The sequence below is a fragment of the Trachypithecus francoisi genome, unplaced genomic scaffold (genome assembly GCF_009764315.1).
Source record: "Trachypithecus francoisi isolate TF-2019V2 unplaced genomic scaffold, Tfra_2.0 Lachesis_group16, whole genome shotgun sequence".
In the NCBI taxonomy this organism is placed as follows: domain Eukaryota; kingdom Metazoa; phylum Chordata; class Mammalia; order Primates; family Cercopithecidae; genus Trachypithecus; species Trachypithecus francoisi.
Genome location: NW_022681461.1, coordinates 8,394,115 through 8,421,638, shown reverse-complemented (window position 1 = coordinate 8,421,638; position 27,524 = coordinate 8,394,115). Strand labels below are relative to the sequence as shown.

General features: G+C 41.8%; 1 protein-coding gene across 2 annotated transcripts in view; it reads right to left on the bottom strand.

The window, feature by feature from the left end:
* SHC3 (SHC adaptor protein 3) overlaps positions 1-27,465 on the bottom strand; it is a 298,918-nt gene extending 271,453 nt beyond the window's left edge. For both annotated transcript variants that reach the window (XR_004443384.1, XR_004443385.1), the window contains exons 1-2: positions 27,334-27,465; positions 25,430-25,531 (exon numbers count right to left, since the gene is read on the bottom strand). The gene's annotated coding sequence lies outside the window, so the exon portion shown is untranslated. The remainder of the gene's footprint in view (positions 1-25,429; positions 25,532-27,333) is intronic.
* Between the last annotated feature and the right edge of the window lie 59 nt (positions 27,466-27,524).

Below are 27,524 nucleotides of genomic sequence, written 5' to 3'. Positions count from 1 at the left end.
TGGTTACACCATCAGGCTTTGTTTTCTTCCCACCACTTATCTCCACCCAAAATCATCCTATTTGCTTACATGTTGAATCTGACCCACCCAGTGGAAGGGAAGCTGGAAGCTCAGTGTGGACAAGCCCTCGTCTGTCTTACACACAAGGTTTTCCCCATAACAGGCCCCTGGTGTGAGTCATTGGGAAAGCTACAGATGCCTACAGGCAAAAGAATTGGGAGCTCCACACCCATCCACCCTCCAGCACCAGCTCTTATTTGAGCATAGACTGGCTCATTTTGCCCGGGACTGTCTCTGTTTTACCATTAAAAGACCCCATTCTAGGAAACCCTTTACCCTCAGGCAAATCTAGAATGGTTGGTCACCTTATAGAGTTATAGATGTTATCTAGAATTGCTTTCTGGGATGATTTTGAAAACTAAATGACTTTTTTTTTTAAATATAAAAGCTTCCTCTGAATAACAAAATTAAATTTGAGATTATCCTTTAGGATTCCATAAAAAATATTATTTGTATTAGCAGAGTTGACTTTTCTTAGCATATACATTTGTATTTGTCTTAGCACTTAAAATATATATGAAACATGTTGTAGAAAAAGAAAAAGGATCATATTGTATTCACAGGTAATGTTTTTCATTTTAAATGTCATTGCAGAAATAATCTGGTACAAACATGGCACACATGACTCACTGCTGGTAGGGGTTAGAGACTTCCCACTTGAAGTCACTTTGATTCCTAAAATAAGTTTATTCATGTGTTTCTTTTACATTATATCATCCTGATTTTTTAAAAAAATTGTTATGTCTTCTTTTTCTTTTTCCTTTTAAGACAGAGTCTCACTCTGTTGCTCAGGCTGGAGTGCAGTGGCATGATCATAGCTCACTGCAGCCTCAACCTCCTGAGCTCAAGTGATTCTCCTGCCTCAGCCTCCCGAGATGCTGGGACTACAGGTGCATGCTCCCATGCCTGGCGAATTTTTTTTTCAATTAGAGGCAAGATTTCACCACGTTGCTCAGGCTGGTTTTGACCTTCTGAGTTCGAGCTATCCTCTCACCTCAACCTCCTAAAGCGCTGGGATTACAGGCATGAGCTACTGCGCCCCAGACCTTATTTTAAAAGATACATTTTTCTTCATTTCTCCTTGAACTTGGAGGGAACATTGCCTCAAAAGAAGTAATTACATTAACAACATTGGTAAACCTTCTAAGTCATCTAAATTAGGAAAGGATCGGTTGGTCTTCAGGTTACATTTATTAGAATGACTCATTGAAAGGAACACATATTTTAAAAGATAAAATTTAATTTTCAATGTAGTGAATGAAAATGCAACCACGTGATCAATCTGAACTCACCCACATGATCAGTGTACACAAGAGCTTTTGATTTGTATCATGTTGTTGAAAATTTGTTAGAGGCCAGGCAAGCATTTCTAACTGTTGGGTGTATCACCCTGTTGGCAGGAAAACAGCTAACACTGAGGCCAAGGGATGTGGAGGACAATAAGTAGTGACCAAGAATACATATCATCCTACTTGCTGTTTCCAGTCCTCATTCTCACTTTTGTCAGGCTTTCCATCTGTCCCCAGAAATCAGGAAGAACCAGCAGCAGGGCAAAGAGTGCAGGGGCAGTATGCAAAGCTTTACTAGTTGACATGGACTATTAATGTTGGAGAGGGAACCTGTGGATCTCTTCATTTCCCTTCTTCTTTTTTTTTTGAGACGGAGTCTCGCTCTGCCGCCCAGGCTGGAGTGCAGTGGCACAATCTCGGCTCACTGCAAGCTCCGCCTCCCAGGTTCACGCCATTCTTCTGCCTCAGCCTCCTGAGTAGCTGGGACTACAGGTGCCCACCACCATGCCTGGCTGATTTTTTGTATTTTTAGTAGAGACGAGGTTTCACCGTGTTAGGCAGGGTGGTTCGATCTCCTGACCTCGTGATCTGCCTGCCTCAGCCTCCCAACTCATTTCCCTTCTTGATCGCTGTTGACTATATTCCAAGGCTAACAAAAGGTTTGAAGGACAAAATCTTGAGCATGAACCTTAAATCTGTAAAGTCATACTCATGACATTTCTCCAAGTATGATCCAGTGAACATCCACAACCCAAAATCATATGGCGTGCTTATTAAGAATGCAGGTTTTTGGGTTCTGCTAAATCAGAATCCCTCAGGGGCAGGCTCCAGGAACCTGCATTTATAACGAATCCTTTGGGTGGTCCTGGCACATACTAGGGTTAAGCCTTCATGATCGTTTGCTATGGTGTGAATGTGTCCGTCAAAATTCAGGAGTTGGAAAATTAATCCCAATGCAGCAGTGTTGATGGGTGAAGCCTAAATGGGAGATGCTTAGGTCACGAGCGCTCTGCCCTCATGAACAGATTAATGTGGTTCTAAAAAGGGCTTGCAGAAGTGGGTTCTCTCTCTTCTGCTTTTCTGCAGTGTGAGGACAGAGTTTTTCCCCTTTTGCCCTTCTACCTTCTGCCATGTGAGAACACAGCAAAGCTCTCATCAGATGCTGATGCCTTGATCTTGTATGCCCCAGCCTCCAGAACTGTGATAAATTTCTGTTCTTTGTAGATTTCCCAATGTCAGGTATTTTGTTATAGCAGTATGAAACAGGTCAAGACTTTCTCAATCTTTAAAGTATAACTGACCAGGCACAGTGGTTCACGCCTGTAATCCCAGCAGTTTGGGAGGCCAAGGCAGGCAGACCACTTGAGGTCAGGAGTTTGAGACCAGCCTGGCCAATATGGCAAAACTCTGTCTCTACTAAAAGTACAAAAATTAGCTGCGTCTTGTGGCAGGCACCTGTAATCCCAGCTACTTGGGAAGCTGAGGCAGGAGAATCACTTGAACCCAGGAGGCAGAGGTTGCAGTGAGCTGACATTGCACCACTGCACTCCAGCCTGAACAAGAGCGAGACTCCATCTCTCTCTCTCTCTCTCTCTCTCTCTCTCTCACACACACACACACACACACACACACACACACACACAAAAGCATAACTAACTCTCAGACTCCCTCTCCCCAGCTAAAGAAATGTTTCTGGGCAAACTGTCATCCTGGTAGCACCCATGAGGAACCCCCTTCTCAACCTTCGGTTCCATGGAAAATTATCCATGAGCCCTGAGGATCTGAAATTCAGTGCACACAAAGTGCCTTCCTCACCTCATCTTATAAAGAACAAACAACCTGTCTCCCAAGTAAACATCTCATACAAAATAGTACTCAAGTCAGGCCACTCCAAAAACTTCACCTGGCCTCTTGCTTTCACATGGACATTAAGAGGCTAGGCCTCAAGTTTGTCTTTTCCTTGAGCCTGCTTTTCTCCGACACAGAAGGGGCAACTTGGCAGGTCTGGCAATCCCATGTTCCGAGCCTGGAGCTCTACAAGCTGGACTTGGAGCTGCCTGTGGCTCTATTATTCCTTACTCCTTGGCCAATACTCTTCACTTTGGTAATATTCTAGTAGGTATTGTTAGAAAGTAAATCTTCACTGAATTCTCAGAAAGAGTAAACCATTAAAGCATAACGAAGTAAATTAAGAGTAACTAACGTATTATGTGTAACTACAGCACAGAATAATGCTACGTAAGTTGGAGCAGTGGAGTTTAAAACAAAAATGAATTTGGATTAAAAAGCACTAAGTGTAAATAAAATTTAAAAGAGCAAATTCATTTACATATTTGAAATACGTAATTTAAGTATTGTCTTTATAAATAGTTTCTACTTTCTCATTTTACTGGTTGCCAGAATCATGTTTTAGACCAGCTAATTTTCAACTATCTCGGAAGACTACAGCTGGGACCTGAAAAGCATGAACAAGTTTAACTAGAAAACAGCCAACATTTCCTGGAATAGAAGATGACCTTAGGCTGAAATCGAAGACTTCCCACCTGTGTCCACGACTCTCAGACAAGTGATTTCCCATTGCCACTACCTGGGAAGAGGGTATTGCCTTCAAGAGTCACTCCAAGGAGGTTGCCAGTTCTAGAGAAGCTTGAAATATAAGCTCTAACAATACTCTGCTCTGCTGGAAAATTCTTGTCTTGCAAATCTCAACAAATCAGCATGCTGGCAGAAATTCAGAGTAAAAGGTATCTGGATAGCGAGAATAAATAACATAAAATTCTTTTACTATAATCCTCATATGAGTCCCTCAAAACCATCCTCAGAGCACACTCACTCTTCTCACTTGGTTTTCTGTGGCTATTTCAGATCAAAAGTAGCACCAGAGGGAAAAGTATGGGCGGGGACAGAGAGGTCCACTTAAGTAATAGACAAATGAATTTGCCAAAGATCAGGCAAAGAAAAATCGTATATATTAATACAATTAGGAGCTATTCAGTACCTTCTATAAACCAAGCATTGTGCAGACCCTGGAGAGACAAAAATGAACAGGACCTGATCTTGCCCTCATGATATACACAACCTTATATGTTAAGACTAACATATAAATGATTAACTTCAATAATCAATTGTTGTTATTTGGTGCAGGTATTAACCTTGGCCTAACTGGATCAAAAAAGAAATTCGCTGGAGCACTAGTAGGTAACTCATGAAACTGTTGGTCAATCTGAACAATCAGGCCAAGGGGAGAGAGCCACAGAAACCCAAAACCCTCAGGAACGAGAATTCTTACACTGTCGCCTAAGATTGCTGTGATTCTAGCTGCCTTCCATCTCTGGGTGTCTCCACTCAAAATTCACTTTCCTGCAAAAAAAACCAAGGAGCTGTTCTTATTCTAAGTTGCATTATCACCTCCTGTGGTCCAGGAACAAAGACCCCTGGACTGGCAGCCCAAGAATCTCAAAGGGTGAAGAATGAAGTTGGGAAACCCCTTGCCTTGCCAATACACATCTAGAACCTTCTTTCCATACAAATATTCCCAAGAGGTTTCTAACCAAACATGGTTGTGCATTGCTTGTGAGCCTTCAGATTGAGCATCTCCGTACTCCCCAGTGGAGCACAACCCAACATGACATCTCGCAAGTGCATCCGGAGGTGAGATGTGATGCCAAGTTGGGGGCTACAGACTGAATTATCTTGTTGGCAAACTGGGGACTCCGTGATGGCCAGGTGTGACTTATAAATAAATGTCCATGTTTTTTAGTCCAAGATAGCAGAAGACTCTTCTTATAATTGGTCATTGCAATGGTTTGAATGTGTTTCCCACAAGCCTATGTGTTGGAAACTTACTGCCAATGTAATAGTATTAAGAGGTGGCCCCCCCTTTTTTTGAGATGGAGTCTCGCTCTGTCACCCAGGCAGGAGTGCAGTGGCGCAATCTCAGCTCACTGCAAGCTCCGCCTCCTGGGTTCATGCCATTCTCCTGCCTCAGCTTCCCAAGCAGCTGGGACTACAGGGGTCCACCACCACACCTGCCTTTTTTTTTTTTTTTTTTTTTGTATTTTTAGTAGATACAGGATTTCACCGTGCTGGCCAGGATGGTCTCGATCTCCTGACTTTGTGATCCACCCACCTCAGCCTCCCAAAGTGCTGGGATTAAAGGCACGAGCCACCGCGCCCAGCCAAGAGGTGGCCCCTTTAAGTGGTGATCAGGCCAAGAGGACTCTGCCCTTGTGAATGAGTTAATACCATTATTGTGGGAGTGGGTTCATTATACAAGAGTGAGTTTGGTCCCCACACCCAACAATTCTTTGGCCATGTGAAGAACAGTGTTCTTCTGCAGGATGCTGTGTTCAAGGTGCCATCTTGTAAGCAGAGACCACGCCCCCATCAGACAGCCTCCAAAACTGTGAAAAACAAATGTCTATTCTTTATGGACTACCCAGTCTCAGGTATTCTGCTCCAGCAGCACAAATGGACTAAACAGTCATCCAGTTTACCTAGAATCTTTCTGTGATATACACAAACCTATTTGATTTTTGCACTCTATTCCTGGCACAGGGCTCCTAAAACCCTGAGAATTTCCTGAGTGAGGGGAGTTTCTGTTGTTACTCATAACAAGTCATCTTCCACTACATCTAGTACTACACCTGAGTTTATGTTACTGCAGTGACTTAGGGTGGTTCTAACTAGCCTCTAGAGGGTCACTAGAAAGACTAAAGAGGGTAGGAACTCTCAGCCTCTCACCCACTGGCCTCCCATGGATAGAAGGGGCCTGAAAATGGTTTATAAAGCCTCCTGAATGGTAGGCAATGAGTTTCTGGGTCAGTGAACACATGGAGGTGCCAGGAGGGTGGTATGCCTAGAGAGGGCCTGGAAGTTCTGTGCCACCAACTACCCGGCATACCTTGCTCTATGCATCGCTTTCATTTGGCTGTCTCTGAGTTGTAGCCTTTATAATAAACCGGGAAACGTTAAGTAAAATGTCTACCTGAGTTCTGATGAGCAGTTTAAGCAAATTACCAAAACTGAGAAAAGGGTCATGGGAACCCCTAAATCTGCAGTCAGTCAGGCAGAAGTGTGGATAGTCTGAACACCCCATTGTAGCTGGTGACTGAAGCTGGAGGGCAATCTTGTGAGACTGAGGCCTTTACCTGTGGGGCCTGCTGATAGCTGTAGGAATTAGTGACAGAATATAATTGAATTGTTGAACACTGGGTTGGTGTCAGAGAATTGGAGAATTGGTGTTGGAAAATACATCAATATTTGGTGTCAGGGGCAAAAAACAACAACCTTACAGTCTCCTACAGTGAGGGACTTCTGGTTAGCATTCAAATTGGGCATAAACGTTCTTGGGCTCTGGGCACATTCCAAATGATTTAGTCACATACCTCTGCCCCAGGTCTTCTTGCCACAAACTTTGGTTAAATTGTGGCCCAATTACCAAGTTTGGCCTAATTTTGATCCTTCCAATTACCTGATCATTGACAGGACCAGGATAAAGATCTAAAACAAAGAGTTTTCCCCTTGCCTTCTACCTTTTCCCCCTTTTCTTTCTATTTTGCTATTCACCTTCTCTATCCCATGACTTTAGACAAGGCGATAATAAAACGTGATCCTAGGCCAGGCACAGTGGCTCATGCCTATAATCCTAGCATTTTGGGAGGCCGAGGCAGGCACATCACGAGGCCAGGAGTTCGAGACCAGCCTGGCCAACATAGTGAAACCCTGTCTCTACTAAAAATACAAAAAATTAGCCGGGTGTGGTGGCAGATGCCTGTAATCTCAGCTACTCAGGAGGCTGAGGCAGGAGAATGGCTTGAACCTGGGAGGCAGAGGTTGCAGTGAGCTGAGATCCCACCATTGCAAGACTCCATCTCAAAGAAAAAAAAGAAAGAAAGAAAAAAAGCGATTGTAATCTCAGTGATTCTTCACTAGGTATTTGATATTAAACTGGAATGGTGCCAGGCGCAGTGGCTCACGCCTATAATCCCAGCACTTGAGGAGGCCACGGAGGGCAGCATCACCTGAAGTTGGGAGCTCAAGATCAGCCTTACCACCATGGAAAAATCCCATCTCTACCAAAAATACAAAATTAGCTGGGTATGGTGGCACATGCCTGTAATCCCAGCTACTCGGGAGGCTGAAGCAGGAGAATCGCTTGAATCCAGGAGGCAGAGGTTGCGGTAAGCTGAGATTGCGCCATTGCACTCCAGCCTGGGCAACAAGAGTGAAGCTCCGTCTCAAAAAAACAAAAAAAAATTGGAATGGTAATCAGCATTTATTGCATGCCTGTTGTGTACTGTACTCTGTGAAGCGCTTGATACTCATCACTTCACTTAATTGCTACAACAACTCTGTAAAGTAAGGAAAATTATCATCCCACATGAACATGTTGAAGGTCCGTAAACTTCCAGAATATGTCAAAGGCCACCGAGCCAGTAAGTGCACTTAAGTCAGCACTTGGGTCCAGATTTGTGGACTTCAAAACCCATGGTCTTAACTCTGCCATGGATGTCCTTGATTGACGAATGGGATTGCTTTCTGGAAGTTAATTTTTAAATTGTTAGTTTGGAACTCAAACTGAATTTTTCCCAGGTATTTTGTCATGAATCAGGTTTTCTACAACTCAGTAATAGGGACCCTATTATTAGGATGAAAATAATTTCTCAAGGATGCCTATAAATGCATGCCCACATCCCTGCAATAGATCCAACTTGAAAAACACAGACTTAATGTCTGAGTCTATAAAAGTGTCTCATAAGTGCAAATATCAGCTATTAAGACTAAGTGGCTAGCTGAGCGTGGTGGCTCTTGCCTGTAATCCCAGCATTTTGGGAGGCTGAGGCGGGTAGATCACTTGAGGTCAGGAGTTCAAGATCAGCCTGGCCAACATGGTGAAAACCTGTTTCTACCAAAAATACAAAAAAAATTAATTGGGCATGGTGGCATGCACCTGTAATCCCAGCTATTCAGGAGGCTGAGGCATGAGAATCACTTGAACCTGGGAGGCGAAGGCTGCAGTAAGCCAAGATCCTGCCATTGCACTCCAGCCTGGGTGATAGAGCGAGACTCTGTCTCAAAATAAATAAACAAATAAAATAAGACTAAGAGATTTTAGCATTTATAACCGACAAATCTATGTGTATATATTATTTTTTCTTTCTTATTTCTATGTATATATTTTGGATTATCATCAACATGAGCACACAACACTGAAAGAATTCTTCCAGAGCTCTCAAATTCTCAAGAACATATCCATTGACCTTGGGTGTCCAGGGATCCCAGTTTGAGAAATACTGCTAAACATGAGTCTTAATTTGCCAGGATTATCAGTTAGCTTTACTTTCAGCTTCAAATAACAGACATGGAATTACAGAGGCTTGGCCAAATATGTTGAGTTTCCTCATTTGACAGAACACCCAGAAGTAGTGAGCCAAGAGCAGCGCATCAGCTCCAGCATGCTGTCTAGGCTGCTGTGTTTGACATGCAACTTTCAGAATTGTAAAATTGTTTTCCAACATCCAGACACTGCATCATGATCCAGGCAGAAAGACAGGCAAAGAAAGGCAAAAATGTCTATGCTCAAAAGGTGTTTTCATTCTATTCCAGAAGGAAATTCCTCCCATGGAACATCAGGTCCCTCTTATCCCTCACTGACCAGAGCTCAGACACATGCCTGCTTTTAACTGCAAGAGAGGCTAGGGAGTTGAGTGGTTTAGTTTCTAGCCTCCAAAGTGGAGGAAAGCAAGGAAAACAGCAACCTTACCCATAGAACCCAGTGAGCCCAGGGGTTCTTGTCCACTTCCATGAGTACATTCCTTTGGCAGTCTGATGAAGCCTACGAGCCTTTCTCAGACCAGCATTTTAAATATGTAAAATAAAATGCATATTCAAAACAAAACCAATTGTACGAAAATGCAGTTGTATGGCAGCTTGGGCTGCCATAACAAAATACCATAGAATGGGTGGCTTAAACAACAGAAATTTATTTTCTCATGCTTCTGGAGGCTGGGAATCCAAAATCAAGGTGCTGACAGAGTTAGTTCCTGGTGAGGCCTCCGGCTTGCAGGAGGCCACCATCGTGCTGTGTTGTTCACATGGCCTTTCTTCTTTTTTTTTTTTTTTTTTTTGAGACGGAGTCTCACTCTGTCCCCCAGGCTGGAGTGCAGTGGCTCGATCTCGGCTCACTGCAAGCTCTGCCTCCTGGGTTCCCGCCATTCTCCTGCCTCAGCCTCCCAAGTAGCTGGGACCACAGGCGCCCGCCACCTCGCCCGGCTAGTTTTTTGTATTTTTTTTTTAGTAGAGACGGGGTTTCACCGGGTTAGCCAGGATGGTCTCGATCTCCTGACCTCGTGATCCGCCCGTCTCGGCCTCCCAAAGTGCTGGGATTACAGGCTTGAGCCACCGCGCCCGGCCCACATGGCCTTTCTTTAGTGCTTCCTAGTGCAGAGAAGGGGAAGGAGTGAGAAATGGGGAGATCCTTTTCTTAGAAAACTACTAATCCTATTGGATTAAGGTCTCTTATGACCTCATTTAACCTTAATTACCTTTAAAAGCCCTATCTCCAAATACAGTCACATTGGGGTTTAGAACACCAACATATGGATTTGGGAGGATGTGATTCAGTCTATAGCAAAAATTATCAAAATATTTAAAAACCAAGGCTGGGCGCAGTGGCTCACACCTGTAATCCTAGCACTTTGGGAGGCTGAGGTGGGCAGATTGCCTGAGCTCAGGATTTCGAGACCAGCCGGGGCAACATGGCAAAACCCCGTCTGTACTAAAAATACAAAAAATTAGCTAGGCGTGGTGGCACAGCACCTGTAATCCCAGCTACTCAGGAGGCTGAAGCAGGAAAATTGCTTGAACCCAGGAGGCAGAGGTTGCAGTGAGCCAAGATTGCACCACTGCTCTCCAGCCTGGGCGATAAAGCGAGACTTCATCTCAAAAGAAAAGAAAAAAAATTTTTTAACCATATGTGTGACACAGTATTATATATTCTTCTTGAACAGATTAAATAATGAGAGCTATCAAAAAGTCTAGTAACTACTATTAATTCTGAGGTAGTGAGGAGTGAAAATTATATCTCAGGATGTTTGCAAAAGCTGTAATAATATAACTAAAACTACTGCAGTTTGTCCCCAACATTCACAATTCAAGAAAATGCTAAACTTCAGTTACAGGAAATGTTTTTCCATCCAAAGGTATGGATTCCCTGGATTCTATCCATGAACTCCTTAAGGGATCCTTGCATCACAGGTTAGGGACGCTTGAATTTTGCCCGTAAGAATAATGAATTACAAAACGAACAGTACTGTCTAAGTTCTGTGGAGGCAAGGCTATTGAATAAAGGGAAAGTGAAGATAATTAAAGGCAATTTTTTTCTTAAATGAAGTTTGTTTTCAGCACTGTCCTTCTTCACTTTCTCAGCTGTCCAAAAGTTTAATACTTCTTCCAGGCATAACTTTGGGATCTCTTCCTGCCTACATCCTATTCTGCCCGTCCAATGCCTCTAAGTGTCCCACCATCAAAAATTACCACCTCCTCATTTCCACCGGCAAATCAGAACCTCTTCCCACAGGGCAATGTATTTCAGCTGTGGACTATTAGGAAAATAATCTAATTAAATGAAATCATCCCAAGGGGTCAGCTCCTCAACCTAGAATGTTTGCATCCATCTAAAACTTGACTTTGTCACCCAAATAAATCTGTGATTAGTAGGACTTTACATGAAATGTTTCCCTTTTGAAGGTGATTGCGTGAGGTTCCATCGCAGGCTGTCAGCACCTCTGCATACAGGCCAGCAGGCTGTGTGCTGCCACACTATCCACAGAGACTATAATTTGAATGCTGTTCCAGGTGCTGTGTCACACACCAGAGCCAAGGAAGTATATTGCACATTCTCGTGGAGATTTTCAAACTTGAGAAGTGTGTACTTTTAAGTGACTATAAATCTCTCAGATCCCTAGGGTTAACTTCACATTTTTACGCTGGGTATTTTTATTATGTTACTTACATACAGAAATAGAATTAATCAGGCTTATGTCCCTTAATTAAAAACAATAAAAATTTAATTCAAAACAAACTAAACGAATTAAGTTAAATTACAAAGGGTGGATGATGTTTTACTGAAATCAATCATGACTGCATGAGTATCATAAAGACCCTTAAAGAGAGAGGCTCATTTTGAGGTCAAGATCACTTAAAAACCATGGGCGCTATGATATATTAAATCCTTTACTACTTCATTCTAACAATTCAAAATCTTCATATGGTGTATTAGTTTAACCCTTGGTTTTCATTTGACGTTTTTTGTTTTGTTTTGTTTTTGTTTTTTGAGGCAGGGTCTCACTCTGTTGCCCAGGGTAGGGGGCAGTGGCGTGATCTCGGCTCACTGCTGCCTCGACTTCCCAGGTTCAAGTGATCCTCCCACCTCAGCCTCCTGAGTAGCTGGGATTGTAGGCATGAGCCACCACACTGGCTAATTTTTTTGTATTTTTAGTAGAGACAGGGTTTCACTATGTTGCTCAAGCTAGCCTCAAACTCCTGGGCTTGAGCCATTCACCCACCTCGGCCTCCCACAGTACTGGGATTACAGGCATGAGCTACCACACCAGGCTCATTTAACATGTTAAGTGTGACTCATTCATTTCTTTGGCCCATAGCTAAAGGAATACTAATGGGAACAACAACAAAAAAAACTTTGTCTCTACAACTGTCATACAGATGATGCAGAATTGATTTATTAATGAGCCTTATCACAATTGTAAATACATGTTATTTTTCACATATTTTCTATGTGAAAAAAAATTCTGGTTGCTTTTATTTATGTAAACGGCATTAAATTATAAATTTCAATCTATTTTTCACTTTTTTACTTAACACTTTCTAGATCAAATCATTTTGCTCTATATACACATAGCTATACGGTTACATATCTATAGATACATGAACCTTACAAATTTATGTGAATTACTTTCTGGAATATGGAACCACAAGTGGTGTTGCTATATACTAGGGAATATGCATACTCAATTTCACTAAGCGTAGCCAGATTGCTTCCAGAGGCATGTATCAGCTTGTCCTCTACCATGAAGGTTCCTGTACTCTGCTGTCCTCACCAACACTTGATAATATCTGACTTTCTGATTTTTGCCACTCTGATAGCTGTAAAGAAGTTCATAGTTGTCTTAATTTGTCTTTCTCTGATTACAAATGAGGTTTTTGTTTTTTTTTTTTTTAAGATGAAGTCTCACTCGGTTGCCCAGGCTGGAGTGCAGTGGCACAGTCTTGGTTCATTGCAACTTCCACCACCCTGGTTCAAGCTATTCTCCTGGCTCTGCCTCCAGAGTAGCTGAGATTACAGGCACACGCCACCATGTCTGGCTAATTTTTGTACTTTTAGTAGAGACGGGCTTCACCATGTTGGCCAGGCTGGTCTAGAACTCCTGACCTCAGGTGATCCGCCCACTTTGGCCTCCCGAAGTACTGGGATTACATGTGTGAGCCACCGTGCCCGGCCATAAATGACTTTTATATACTATTAGTCTTTCAGATGTTTCCCTTCTATGGATTGCCTATTAAAGTTTTTGCCAAAATGCTGTTGGATTAGCTTTTGCCAAAATTCTGCTATATTTCTATTTTTTCTTGTTTGTAAAAATTCTTGGTCAAATTTTGATATTAATTCTGTATTGACTTAAGTTCCTTGTAAGTTTCTTTTATCAGGCACCTGACCCCAGGTGTCCCTATTAAACAAAAATGCTTACTTTTCTTGTAGTCAAATTTGATCCTTTTTTTTTTTTTTTTGCCAAATGGTTACTGACATACATTCTGCCTTTTGTGATCCAAAGGTCACAAAGATATTCTCCAACACTTTCATCTATTAGCCCTATAATTTTGGTCACATTTTCTACATGTATTGGAATAATTTTCTCAACTATATACTTTCTTCACTGGGTATTTGGAACCATTCTTATCAAATAGCCACTCTCCATACACATGCATCTATTTCTACATTCCTTATTCTGTTGCATTGTTTTATGTTTTTTCTAGATTTCAGAATCATTTCAAAATTGATTTAGCTATTTGTGGATTTGTGATTTAGCTATTTATTCCTCTATATAAATTTTATAATGTTTTTCAACGTTCTCAAACAACTCTCTGGAATTTTCATTGGGATTGCAATGAATTTGTAGGGAGTATTGACATCTCACAATATTACATTGGCAGTACCATAAATGAGTTACATTCCTACAGTTATATAGATCCTCTTTTGTTGTCTTCATAAAGATCTTGTGCATTCATTGCTAGGTTAAGTCTTAGATACTTTACACCAGTGCTTGCAATCTTTTTCACATCATGGTATACATAGAAAATGATCATATTTGTATGTGGTAACAATGGGCATCATTGTAATATTTCCTGTCTTAAAGGGGATGTACCTAAAGTTTCTCCATTAATATGTTTGCTATAGAGTTTTGTACGTAGCTTTTACAAAATAAGAACATTTCCCTCTAGTCTGATAATTTTTATTACAAATCATGGTTCGGCTTCATCAGTTGCTTTTTCTTCATATATTAACATTATATTTCTTTTTTCTTCTATTAACGTGTGGATTACACTGATAGTTTGGCTCACTACCATAAATTCATTACCATTGAGTTTTTGAGAAAAACCTTACTTAATAATGATGCCATTTTTAATGCAATGTTGGGTTTAGTTAGTGAAATTCACATATGTGTTTTAAAATCTGCTTTTCTTGTACTATTTCCTCTCTCTGATTCCGGAGTAAAGGTTATGCTAGCCTCATTTTGTGAGTTGGACTTTTCCCTCTCTTTTTCTAGTATGTAGACCAGCTTGCTTAAAGATCTATCTTACCTAAGTTTTCAAATTAGTATATAGTTCATGTATTTCCTTCATGGCCTATTCAAATGCCCTTCCAATGCTTCAGAGGTTGGAAAAGTCAAAGCACCTCATGGATTTCATTGCAACTGTGATTCTGGATGTAATTAGGTATTCCTCAATCAGACATACTTCTATGAGACTTGAATTAAGAACAAAGATAAAAGGGGAATGTATCAGTTGTCTATTGTGCATAATAAACTGTCCCCCAAAATTAGCAACTTAAAACAATGATTTATTCCTCCTCAGGATTCCAAGGGGTGGTTGGACAGTTTCTATCCTCATTTTTCTTGGTCACATTAGGTGCTGCATTTTGTGCTGTAAGTGATAGAGCAGGAGCACAGTCATCAGGGACAAACACTGCCACTTTAAGGTCCAGCTCCCTTTCTAGCCTCACGCATTGCAAGGAAATCACTTCTCTCCTAACTAAAGCAGACAGAAAGAACAGACAGTAAAACACAGATAAGACAGCTCAGGCATAGAGGGAGGTGGGAGGGAAAGTCTCTTGGGTAACTGCCAAACCTCACCCTCATACAATGGGCCCCAGTAAAACCATGGGCCTTAATAAGCACATTCCTTTCCCTTCAGGTGCATTAAGATAGGGAAGCTAAAAGCAGTCTTGAGGGATATGTCTGCAGCTGCAGAAGGATGTATGGGAACAGACACACAACTCTCCCTCTCAGATAAGCACAACAAAGAGACACAGAAGCAGTCCAAGCCTCTGATAAACTCTCCCACGCTGAATCCTTAAAAACCCTTAGTCTGTCAGAAGTCCCTTCCAGGTTTGAAATAAACCTGTTGACTGTCAAGCCACCCTTTGTGTTTCTCTCCTCTTTCTTTAATTCTTACATTTGCTGCTGAAACCCAGGACGGGTGTTGGGGGCAGAGGCTCTCTTGTAACCCAGGAAGCAGTGAGCAATGGTAGCTGATCCTAAGTTAACTCCTGAATCCTGAGGGTCTCTGGCCACCCTCCCTGTCTTTTCTCCCACTTCACTTTTCAAGCAATTTGCATGAGGAGGACAACTAACCTGAAGGGAACTGCGAGGCTCAGGCCAGGGCTCTCAAAACCCTCAGGTCTCAAGAATCCACCTCTGACCACCCGCAACAGGTTTTTCGCTCCCTAACCCTTGCTCACTCTTCTTCCCTCTTTTCTCTCTCTCTCTCTTTCTCTTTCTCTCTCTCTCTCTCTCTCTCTCCCCCTCACATGGCTCCAGTATGGGAGGCCCTTTGCCAATTCCAACCAGAACATCCAACATCAGACACTAATTCAGCCCACTGGTAAGATCTGCCTTCTCCAGGCTGCCTCCTGGTACTGGAGAAAGTCCGGCCTGCCATCCAGGTCCTCAGAGGGCCAATGGGACTAAGATAGAGGAAATCTTGGGGACACCCAGTTCCTTCTCAGCTTAACTGGTCTCTTTCAGAAAGAGGGTTCTGGGTCTCTGTCTTTTGTCTGGGGACACCTAGAAAAAAACAGACCAACCTTGGCTTCCTTTTATCAGTCCTTCTGGGTGCCAAACAATCTCACATTCCTACATTCTCCCCATTGAACTGTTGTCTTCACAACCTCCCCAAACTTGGCTTATGAGGGACCCTAAAGCCAAAATATATGATTTTCTACTGCAACATGGCTTGGCCCCAATACAGACTAGATAATAACAGCCGATGGCCCAAATATGGCACCTTTAACTTTCAAATTCTCAGGGACCTTAACAACTTTATCACCAGCAACAGCAAATGGCAAGAGGTTCTCCATATTCAGGCTTTCTTCTACTTTAAACCCCACCCCTCCTCCTTCTCCATCTTTTCAAAAACTACCCCAAGCAGTCAAAGTTCCTCTGCCATTCTCCCTCTCCGGGAAGTGACCAGGGTTAAAGGCACTGCTCACGTGCATGTCCCCCTCTCCAAGTCTGATTTGTGGCGGATCGAACAGCTTCTGGGATCTTTCTGTAAAAATCCCTCGCATTATCAAAGGGAATTCCTGCACATAACCCAATCCTTTAATTTAACTTGGCATAACATTTATATAATTCTAACCTCCCCCCTCACCCTTAATAAAAAAGAGTGCTCAGCTTAATTAAAACGGATATACAAGCTAAGAATATTCAAAAGGCCTTTATGTTTTTCTCTTCATAAATCTTGTTTTCCTAAAAAAGGTTTGTTTCTCTCAGTTAAAATTACTTTTCTCCACTCTATCTTGCCACTCTTGGTGCATGCTTAAAAGACCCTAGAATAATTTCTGGTGGCCTGGGACTCCCTTGGAAAACAGAAAAGGCACCACAAATCCCATTTTGGGAAAAATGTTTTCCTTATGGAGTCCCTAGAATTAAAGGCGAATAAGTACCTCTCAAAATCCGTCTTTATCTTCTAGCTATGCTTGTTTATTAAGCCCTGAAAATTGTTTTCCTAGCCCTGCAATTTTTTTTTTTTTTTTTGAGAAGGAGTCTCGTTCTGTCTCCCAGGCTAGAGTGCAGTGGCGTGATCTTGGCTCATTGCAATCTCCACCTCCCAGGTTCAAGCAATTCTCCTGCCTCAGCCTCCCTAGTAGCTGGGACTACCATGCCCGGCTAATTTTTTGTATTTTAGTAGAGACGGGTTTTCATCATGTTAGCCAGGAAGGTCTCCATCTCCTGACCTCATGATCCACCCGTCTCAGACTTCCAAAGTGCTGGGATTATGGGCGTGAGCCACCGCGCGCCATGCCTAGCCCTGTTCTTTTTTTTTTTTTTTTTTTTTTTTTTTTGAGACGGAGTCTTGCTCTGCCACCCAGGCTGTAGTGCAGTGGCCGGATCTCAGCTCACTGCAAGCTCCGCCTCCCGGGTTTACGCCATTCTCCTGCCTCAGCCTCCCGAGTAGCTGGGACTACAGGCGCCCACCTCGTCGCCCGGCTAGTTTTTTGTATTTTTAAGTAGAGACAGGGTTTCACCGTATTAGCCAGGATGGTCTCGATCTCCTGACCTCGTGATCCGCCCGTCTCGGCCTCCCAAAGTGCTGGGATTACAGGCTTGAGCCACCGCGCCCGGCCTACGTTCTTAAAGGGCCTCACCTGGAAGCCAATAATCCAATTAGGGAATTAGCAAATGTAAATCTTTTAACTACTGGTTCTTCTGGTTGTCTGTGTGGCTATATATGTGTTATGTTTGCAATATCTATTAAAAAGAGCTCTAATTAATTAATTGGCCTAAGAAAAATAAGCACTTAAATAAAATATTTTTAAGGAAAATGTTAAGCAAAGTAATACTGTGTAAGTATTTAGGATTGAGAAAAAATTCATTACATTTGAGAGCTACTTCCCCCAAATTATAAAATGAGTCAGTGCTTTTAGTTTCACGTGACCAAAAAAAAAAAAAAAAAATTTAAACAGGTTTTACTTTAAAGTTAAAAATTGCTAAAAGTTACCATTGCAACATGTAATTAAAACTGATGAACATGGATTTGCATGCAAGGTATATAAGAACAGTAAAAAGCATTTTTAGTTAAAAATTATAAGAAGATATAAAAATGTACATTTTACTTATGAATAAAAAGTCATAAAATTAAATAAAAGTGAACAGTTTAATTTTAAAAACATTGTAAAAATTAATCCTGCAAAGAAAGCTCTGTGTGTAAACATATTAACTAAACTCAAAAGGGTATTTTATGGTTTTTTTTCTGTAAATTGAACACTAAAATAAAGGCACCACAAGATTTTCTTAAAATGCTCATCCACTATTTAGCAAAACTTGTCAAGGGTTATAAAGGGTATGTAAAAATCTCACTTCATAGTCAAATTGGTTAAAATAAAATTATCCATAAGGCTTTATTACAATTAGGGTTAACATTAAAAGCAAACCAATGCAAGGGTAAAATTCAACTTTCTCTCTTAAACAGAATTTTCATGTAATAGAAAAGGCTAAAAAATGGGTTTTGCTTTTCCAGATTGTTAACTCATCATTTTGGCAAAACAAAACAAAACAAACAAACAAAAAACAACTTATGGCAATCTAAAATTCTATTTCATAATATCAAGGGTTTTAAATTTTAAACATATTTAACAGCCTTCCCAAAATCAAACTTTAGTCTCAAGGTTGTCTTTCCCAACCCCTAGCTTTTGGGTGCTGTGCAGGACCCCCGAACCATCCGAAAAAGAGGTAAACAGGATTATTTAGCAACATAAGATTGCCAAAATAATGTTTGATAGGTTATATTTTAGGGAATAATACTGACATATGTTCCAAAACTGTATACAGTGTCTAAGGTTCTGTCTAAATATGTACTATTAATCATAATTAAAGTTGTTATGTTGGGTTATTGTAAATCACAAAAATGACCACATTTCGTTGTCAATTGCATTTCTAACTGTATCCAAACTGGACATCCTGTTATATATAGAGAGCTGTTATTTTGTTTTAATTCTCTTCAAAACATGGTTTATATTGAAGCTGGGGAACTTTAACAAGTGCCCTCAAATGCAAGTTATTCACAACAACAACAAAACGCTCATGAAAAGCTAAAATGCTTATAAATATCAAGCAAAACAAAGGTTAACAAAATGGACTAAACTAATAGAAGACAAAAACAAATTTTTATCTTTTGCTTAGAACACTGCTAATCTTTATCTTATTTTTCAGAGTCAAGAAAACTTGTCTTAAGCTAGCTGCCGCCTTTAACAACCAAGTATACTCCTGTAAATAGAATGTGAAGCGTGTTTGTTTCTCTCTGCCAAGTTCCTCTAGAATTTGAAAACTAGTTATAAGTATTCTTAAATCACAACAATATAGTTGTTTGTATCAGTGCATTTTCTTTTGTAACAGAACACAATTGGAAAACCTGGTTATTTTACCAAGGCTTTGACTGGAATGGTGCTTCACTTACGAAGCCAAGAAATCCCTTGGAAACTGGCCTCATATTTTGTGTACACAGTCGCTGTACAGGGTTTGGGATCTGTGGTAAGTAAAGACTAACTTTCTGACAGGCCAGGAACCCCAAGTTATCTTAAAACCTCAAGAGGAGAGGAATTCACCCAACTTACAGGTATTTAATGGTACAAATCCATGGCTGGGCTTGGCTTTAACAAGTCTTATCTCAAATTCCTTTTATAAAACAAAGTTCCATCAAAACCGATTTAAAAGGCCTATGCAGCAAATAATTATTCTTGATGCACTGTATACAAATAATAAAGCCAAGTATAATAAAGCAAACCAGTCCTACCATGATTTGTCTTTTAATAAAAATGGGAAACTGAAGAGTGAAAATTATGTTTAGAAAACTACAGCACACTTGTTAAATTCTAGTCTTCCCTAATGTTTTTCTATTTTTATTATTCTCTATATCTGTTACAGAAATCAACTCTTGGATACATCGCACTTAAGTCAAAGCCTAAAGAGCTGAGAGAGCAACCTCTAACACCCCTGGAAAACGTCCTATCAATGTAAAAAAATGAAATCTTAAGCCGAAAATCATAAAACATAAGTAACTAAGTGAAAATGACTCATCTTACTCAGTCTCATCCTTACCTCCCCAAATACTTCTTGTCGTTTCTTCCTCTCCTTTTAAGCCAAATATTAAAACTTTTTTAATGGAAATTATACTACTATGCCACCCTTGCAGGAATTGCTTTACTCCTTCTACTATTTGCAGTAGGACTATATACTGTAGCACCCTCAGGGTGGAATATCAGACAGAGAATCTCAATTACTGTAGTATTTTGCTTAATTATTATCCTCATAGCAGGAATAACAGTTACTAACGGAAAATAACACGTGGGTCTTTCCAAACATGCACCTCTGCCTGTCATTAGGAAAGAAATGTTACTTCTGTCTCAACCAATTGGGCCTAATAAAAAAAACTCTGCTGAAAAGCCTAGGACTGTTTTTACCCTGCCTAATTAACTTTTTTCAAAAAATGTTAACCCACAGAATCATGGCCACTTTGCAGACAACTACCCAAAAACATCTACAGACAGTGTTGCTCCTGCAGTCAATCCAAGACCAAAAAACTCTCTGCCCACACCATCAGCAGGAAGTAGCCAGAAAGAACACATCACCCCTTGTCCTTTTATAACTCTAGGGTCTGGAATGACAGAGCAGGAGCACCGTCATACGGGATAAAGACTGCCCCTTTAATTTCCAACTCCCTTTCTAGCCTCATGCATTTCAAGGAAATCACTGCTCTTCTAACTACAAGCAGCCAGAAAGAACAGACAGTAAAACACAGATAAGACAGCTTGTGCACAGAGGGAGGTGGGGAGAAAGTCTCTGGGCACCAGTAAAACAGTGGGCCTTAATAAGCACATTCCTTTCCCTTCAGGTACAATAAGATAGGGAAACTAAAAGCAGACACTGGGGGGGATATGCCTGCAGCTGCAGAAATATGTATGGGAACAGACACACAACTCTCCCTCCCAGATAAGCACAACCAAGAGACACAGAAGCAGTCCAAGCCTCTGATAAACTCTCCCACTCTGAATCCTTAAAAACTCATAGTCTGGGCCGGGTGCGGTGGCTCAAGCCTGTAATCCCAGCACTTTGGGAGGCCGAGGCGGGTGGATCACGAGGTCAGGAGATCGAGACCCTCCTGGCTAAAATGGTGGTCTCTACTAAAAATACAAAAAAACTATCCGGGCGCGGTGGCGGGCGCCTGTAGTCCCAGCTACTCAGAGGCTGAGGCGGGAGAATGGCGGGAACCCGGGAGGCGGAGCTTGCAGTGAGCCGAGATCGCGCCACTGCACTCCAGCCTGGGCAACACAGCCAGACTCCGCTCTCAAAAAAAAAACAAAAAAACCTCATAGTCTGTAAGATTACAGAGTGCGGCTTCTGACCTAACTTGGTCAAAAGTCTCTCCCAGGTTTGAAGTAAACCTGCTGAGTGTCAAGCCACCCTTCGTGTTTCTCTCCTTTCTCTAATTCTTACAGTAGGCACATGTTTAGCAGCTGGTGCTACTGATGGTCAAGCAACTTGGTTCTCTTCTATGTGTCTTGCTGATGATCACATTCACAGGCAGCCTTTCAAGACAGGGAAGGTAGAAACTGACATGCCTCTTAAGGACTAGCCTCAGAAGTGGTATAACATCACTTCAGCCACATTCCCCTGGCCAAAGCAAGTCATAAGACTAGACTAAGGGTGAAGAAATAGACTTCCCCTATCTATGGAAAGAGTAGTCAAGTTGCTTTGCAAAGGAGCATGCATATTAGGATAGGAAGTATTTGTTACAACAATTTCAGTTTACCCCAAGGAGGCATGCAGTACTTGAAGCATCTAATTTTGCTATTGCAGATGGTAACAGAAAAAAAGCTACTGTAGTCAATGGTTCTGGTAATGGATTCCTAATCTCTTTCAGCTTCCTAAATTTATCAGCAGTTGCAAAGATATCAGCAGACTGCAAAGCCTTAGCATGCACCGAGTTCCCTCTTAGCCTCTCTCTACTGGCCACATTCGTTTCTGAATTGGTAACAATAAACATTATTTACATCTATGCTTTTTTAGACAACAGTAAAACTTTGCTTTATTTTTAATATATTTTGCATTGTTGTAGTGAATTTATTTTTATTCTTTTATCCAATACATTCTCAACAGTAACCCATTTTCTTCTTGGAGGCAGTGAGGCTTTTGAGATTGCCATTGTCAATCTATTCATGCTGCCTTGTAGGTGATGTGCAATTTCTCCCTGAAAGCTTTTTGAATTTTCCTTTGTCTTTGATCTTCTTAAATTGCACAATAATCTTTCTGTGGTTATATATTTTTTTATCTATACTGTTCAGCACTCTATAAGCCCTTTCAATCTAAAGTATTTTATCTTTCTTTAAAACTATGGTATTCACAGCCATTATTTGTACAAGTATTTCCTCCCTTCTGTTTATTTTTTCTCTCCCTTTGGGACTCTTCTTTAATGACAGTTGTCACCTCTACTTCTAGCCTCCATGTCTTTTTACTTCATATTTTCCATCTCTTTATTCCTTCCTAATCCTTTCTGGGGCTGGAATTCAACATAATCTTCTAGTTCAATAATTAGCTCTTCATTTGTATCCACTACGCATTCAGTTTACTTATTAAATTTTTTATTTCAACTATTTAGTTTTCAATAACATTTCCATGTGACTTTTCCTTAAGGCTGCAGTTACTAAAATCTTTTCAGCTCTTTTATATTTACAACTTATATTCATAGTTGTAAAATAACTTTTACCTAACTACAAAACTAAAAGGCTTTAAAGCATTTGATGAAATACAGTATCTATTTATGATAAAAAATCAGCAAGCTAGGAACAAAAGAATTCTTAAAATGAGAAAGGGCATCTACAATTACAAAGCTGCAGTGACCATCACACTGGGATATTGTTTCTAATCTATTAGTGACATGCAGTTTATAGGTACAGAGGTCAAACATCCAAAATAGGTATGACCAGGCTAAAATTATGTCAGCAGGACTGAGTTCCCTCTGGAGACTCTAGGGAAGAAATCTATTTCTTTCTTTTTTCCAGCTTCAAAAAGCCACCTGCTGCATTTGCCTCGTGGTCACATTACTCTGACTTCTGTTTTCATCCCAGCTCCTTCACAGACCCTCCTGTCTCCCTCCTCTAAAGTCCCTTGTGATAATATTTGACCACTCTGATAATCCAGGATAACCTCCCTATCTTAAAATCCTTAATTTCATCACATTTGTAAAGTCTCTTTTGCTGTGTAAGGTAACATTCACAGATACCAAAGATTAGGACATGAACATTGCTGTGGTTTGAATGTGTCCCCCAAATTTCACGTGTTGGAAACATAATCCCCAAATTCATATGTTTATGAGGTGGGGCCTTTGGGACGTAATTAAGATTAAAGTCATCAGGGTGGGGCTCCCATGATGGGACTGTGGCTTTATAAGAAGAGGAAGAGACACCTGAGCGGGCTGGCCCTCGCCCTCCCTCCATGGGATGCCCTCCACCATGTTATGATGTGGTAGAAGGCCTTCACCAGATGTGGCCCCTCTACTTTTGACTTCCCAGCCTCCAAAATGGTAAGAAATAAACTTCTTTTCTTTGTAAATTACCCAGGCTGTGGTAGTCCTTTATACCAAAAGAAAATTGACTAAGACAGACATCTTTGTGGGCCGTTTTCCTGTCTACCACATTCATCCTCCTACATTCACTTCCCACAACTTTCCTTTCCATGACTTTTACACTCTAAGCCAAACCTGCTCTGCATTTTCTGTATGTACCACACTTCCTCATGCCTTCACAACTGCTAATGCTTCTACTGGAAAAGTGCTTGGCCCTCCTGGTTTTCTACCTGTGGAACTCTAAGAGACAGAACCCAATAGTGGGTAAGAGGCCTAACTCTGGAGTCAGACTGCTTGGGCTCAAATATGAGTCTGTCACTTACTAGAGATTTTTGGTAAATTGTTTTGTTTTGTTTTAACCTAGATCTAAATGCCAGATTGTAACAAACACAAGAAATAGAAAAACCAGGGAAACTGCACCACAAGGAAACAATTACACAGATCCAGAATGTGGAATGTTCCACAGGCAAAAATGACCTGGTTTGATGAACTGATGCTAAAAAAGGTGGCAGGGGTGTGTTTGGGGAGGGTGTCTACGTAGGTAGAGGTCGGGGGGTTGTTTAAAGAACACTAAAAGGGACAACAACAAAATGTGGCTGGGTGCGGTGGCTCACGCCTGTAATGCCAGCACTTTGGGAGGTTGAGGTGCCCAGATCATCTGAGGTTGGGAGTTCGAGACCAGCCTGACCAACACAGAGAAACCCCACCTCTGCTAAAAATACAAAATTAGCTGGATGTGGTGGTGGGCACCTGTAATCCCAGCTACTCGGGAGGCTGAGGCAGGAGAACTGCTTGAACCCAGGAGGCGGAGACTGCAGTGAGCAGAGATCGTGCCATTGCACTCCAGCCTGGGCAACAAGAGTGAAACCCCATCTCAAAAAAAAAAAAGAGAGAGACAATAACAAAATGAAAGATGTAGGCCCAAGTTTGAAAGCAGAGTTAAACAAACTGTAAAAAGCTTTGGTGGGGCAGTCAGGGGAATGTGAGTCTAAAACAGCTATCAAAGAGTATTAAGGACCTCTAAGTGTAATAATGATGTGGTTAAGTATTTTTTTAAAAATTTTCCTGAGATACACACCATAAACACAGAAATACACTGAAAAGTTTTATTCAGGAGTGAACTGACATATCTGAGATCTCTTCAGTAACATTCTAGGAAAAAAAAAGCTAAAGGGGAACAGATGAAACATGATTGGCAAATGGAAATTGCTGAAGCTAAATGACTGGAACAAGTCGAGTATTCCTTACCCAAAGCACTTGGGACCAGAAGTGTTTCAGGGTTTTTTGGAATTTGGAATATTGGCATTTTATTTACCAGTTCAGTATCTCTAATTGGAAAATCTGAAATCTGAAGTGCTCCAGCGAGCATATCCTTTGAGCTCATGTCAGTGTTGTTCAACGTTTTGGACTTTTGGAGCATTTCGGATTTTCAGATTAAGGATGCACAACCTACACGTGGGAGCTGATTATATTATACCATGTGTTTAAAATGTTCACAATACAGATGGTCCTTGACTTACAATGGTCCAACTTACAATTTTTTTTGACTTGTCAGGATGTAATCCCATTGTAAATTAAGGAGCATCTGTACATTTACTTAAAAATATATCTCTTAGGAAGTTTTTTTTCCCTCCAGGTTCTGCCAGAAAGTAATTTCCTTGTCCATTTTCCTTAACAGTTTATTCACATTTTTGTCATCATAGTAATTATTATATCTAATTACGCTTATGTTATTATACTGTGCCTAAAATTTACTTCTTATTGTGTGCTTATGTGCAAGGGATTCTACTATGTGCTGGGCACTGCATGGTGAACAAAACAGACATGGACTCTACACTAGCTTCACAGAGAGTTTTGTTCTGTTTTGTTTTGAGACGGAGTCTTGCTTTGTCGCCCAGGCTGGAGTGTAGTGACTCAATCTTAGATCACTAACAGCGAGTATTTTATAGTGCAGATAGGGAGACAAACACCTCCTAAGCAAACATACAATTGCAACAGCGGGAGGGAAGCCAACTGGAGTTGGTGGCAAGGGCATAATGGGGAAATTGAGGAACTTTCTCTAGAGAAGGTAATTAAGGAAGGCCTTTCAGAAAATGAAATCCTTAATCTGAGACCTGAAGGATTCCATCACATGTGAACGAATGTTTGTGTCTGCTCCTACTCACCAAATCGTGCGTGGAAATTCCAGGCCAGGTGCTGTGGCTCACTCCTGTAATTCTGTTACAGGAAAGTGGTCCGATCCAGATCCCAAGACAGAATTCTTGGATCTGGTGCAAGAAAGAATTCAGGGTGAGTCCGCAGTGCAAACTGAAAGTTTATTAAGAAAGTAAAGGAATAAAAGGATGGCTACACCATAGACAGAACAGCCGAGGGCTGCTGGTTGCCCATTTTTAGAGTTATTTTTTGATGATAAGCTAAACAAGGGGTGGATTATTCATGCCTCCCCTTTTTGGACCATATAGGGTAACCTCCTGACGTTGCCGTGGCATTTGTAAACTGTCATGGCGCTGGTGGGAGTGTAGCAGTGAGGAGGACCAGAGGTCACTCTCTTCGCCATTTTGGTTTTGGTGCGTTTTAGCCCGCTTCTTTACTGCAACCTGTTTTATCAGCAAGGTCTTTATGACCTGTATTTTGTGCTGACCTCCCATTTCATCATGTAACTTAGAATGCCTTAACTGTCTGGGAATGCAGCCCAGTAAGTTTTAGCCTCATCTTACCCAGCTCCTGTTTAAGATGGAGTTGCTCTGGTTCACTTGCCTCTGACAATCCCAGCACTTTGGGAGGCCAAGGTGGTCAGATAACTTGAGGTTAGGAGTTCGAGACCAGCCTGGCCAAAATGGTGAAAACTCGTTTCTACTAAAAATACAAAAACTAGCTGGGTGTGGTGGCAGTGGCCTGTAATCCCAGCTGCTCTGGAGGCGGAGGCAGAATGGCTTGAACCTGGGGGGGGGGGAGGTTGCCGTGAGCCCAGATCACACCACTGCACTCCAGCTTGAGTAACAGAGTGAGACTCTTGTCTCCAGGAAAAAAAAAAAAAGGGAAATTCCAAACACCCTCTTCCTCCAAGTCATTGTATTAGGAAGTCAGGAGGTGGGGCCTTTGGGAGGTAATCCAGATCTGTCATGAGGATGGGGCCCTCACCATGGAGAATATAAATGTCCTTAGAGGGCCTGTCTCCTCACTTGTTCAGAACCCTGGTGAAGTCCGTGGTCTGCAAAGTGGAAAAGGGTGCCTGGACCTCTCACTTCCAGCCTCTAGTCTGGAGACTTTGTCTAAGTCACCCCGTCTTTGTCACTTAGTCACAGCCACCCTGAGCCCACTAGCCTGTATTGCGCTGGAGCATTCCGCATAAAAATAAATTAATATAAAAAATGACACGTGCTCATTGTGGAAAACGTGAAAAAATACCAAAAAGATCACTTCTAATTCTATCGCATAAAAATAACCACCACATACATCTATAAGTTTCTTCCAGTAACTTTTTTATATGAACAAATGTTTTTAAACTAGGGTCAGTATTAAAAGACCAGAAGTAGTTTAACATCATTTTGAATCCCCTTATCCAGTAATTAGCATTGGTATTCTCCGCCGCTGCAGAATGTTATTTTAATCCCTCAAGCTTTCCGTGGCTTGGGTCTGCCCTGGTTTTGAATATTAGGTTAGGCTACAGAAAGCATCCTGGGTCTCTGGCCCATTTCCTTTTTCTTTCTAGAGACGGGGTCTAGCTCTGTTGCTCAGGCCTGTCTGGAACTCCTGGGCTTAAGCGAAACTCCACGTGGGCCTCCCGAGTGACTGCGCCGCCACCAAGCCGGCTCCCGCCTTCTCTCTATGCGTGGCTCTGCGGGCTCCATTCTCCACACACTCGTCTGGGGGGCGCCAAGAGCCCCTCACCGGCCAGGCCGCAAACTCAGTAAGTGCACGAGGCTGCGGACCGGTCGGCTGCGCAAGGCAGCCCCGGACACAGCCACGACGCGGCCGCCCCGCGCTCCTCTCACCTAGCCGACCGCGCAGCCCCCCTCCCTCTCATAACGCGGAGCCTTTCTGCCTTTTACTATTTTTCAAAGCGGACCTAGGTTCCTGGCTCGAGCCTGAGGGGATACAAGGCGTCACGAGGGGCGCCATCACCGCGCAAGATCGACAGCTTCCGCTCAAAGCCCTGTGGCCCACGCTTCCGGCCACGATCGATACGTCATCAACAAACCCCGTGATACCTCGCTCCACCCTCAGGTCCTCCGCCCCAACTGTTCCTTGTCCTGGAAC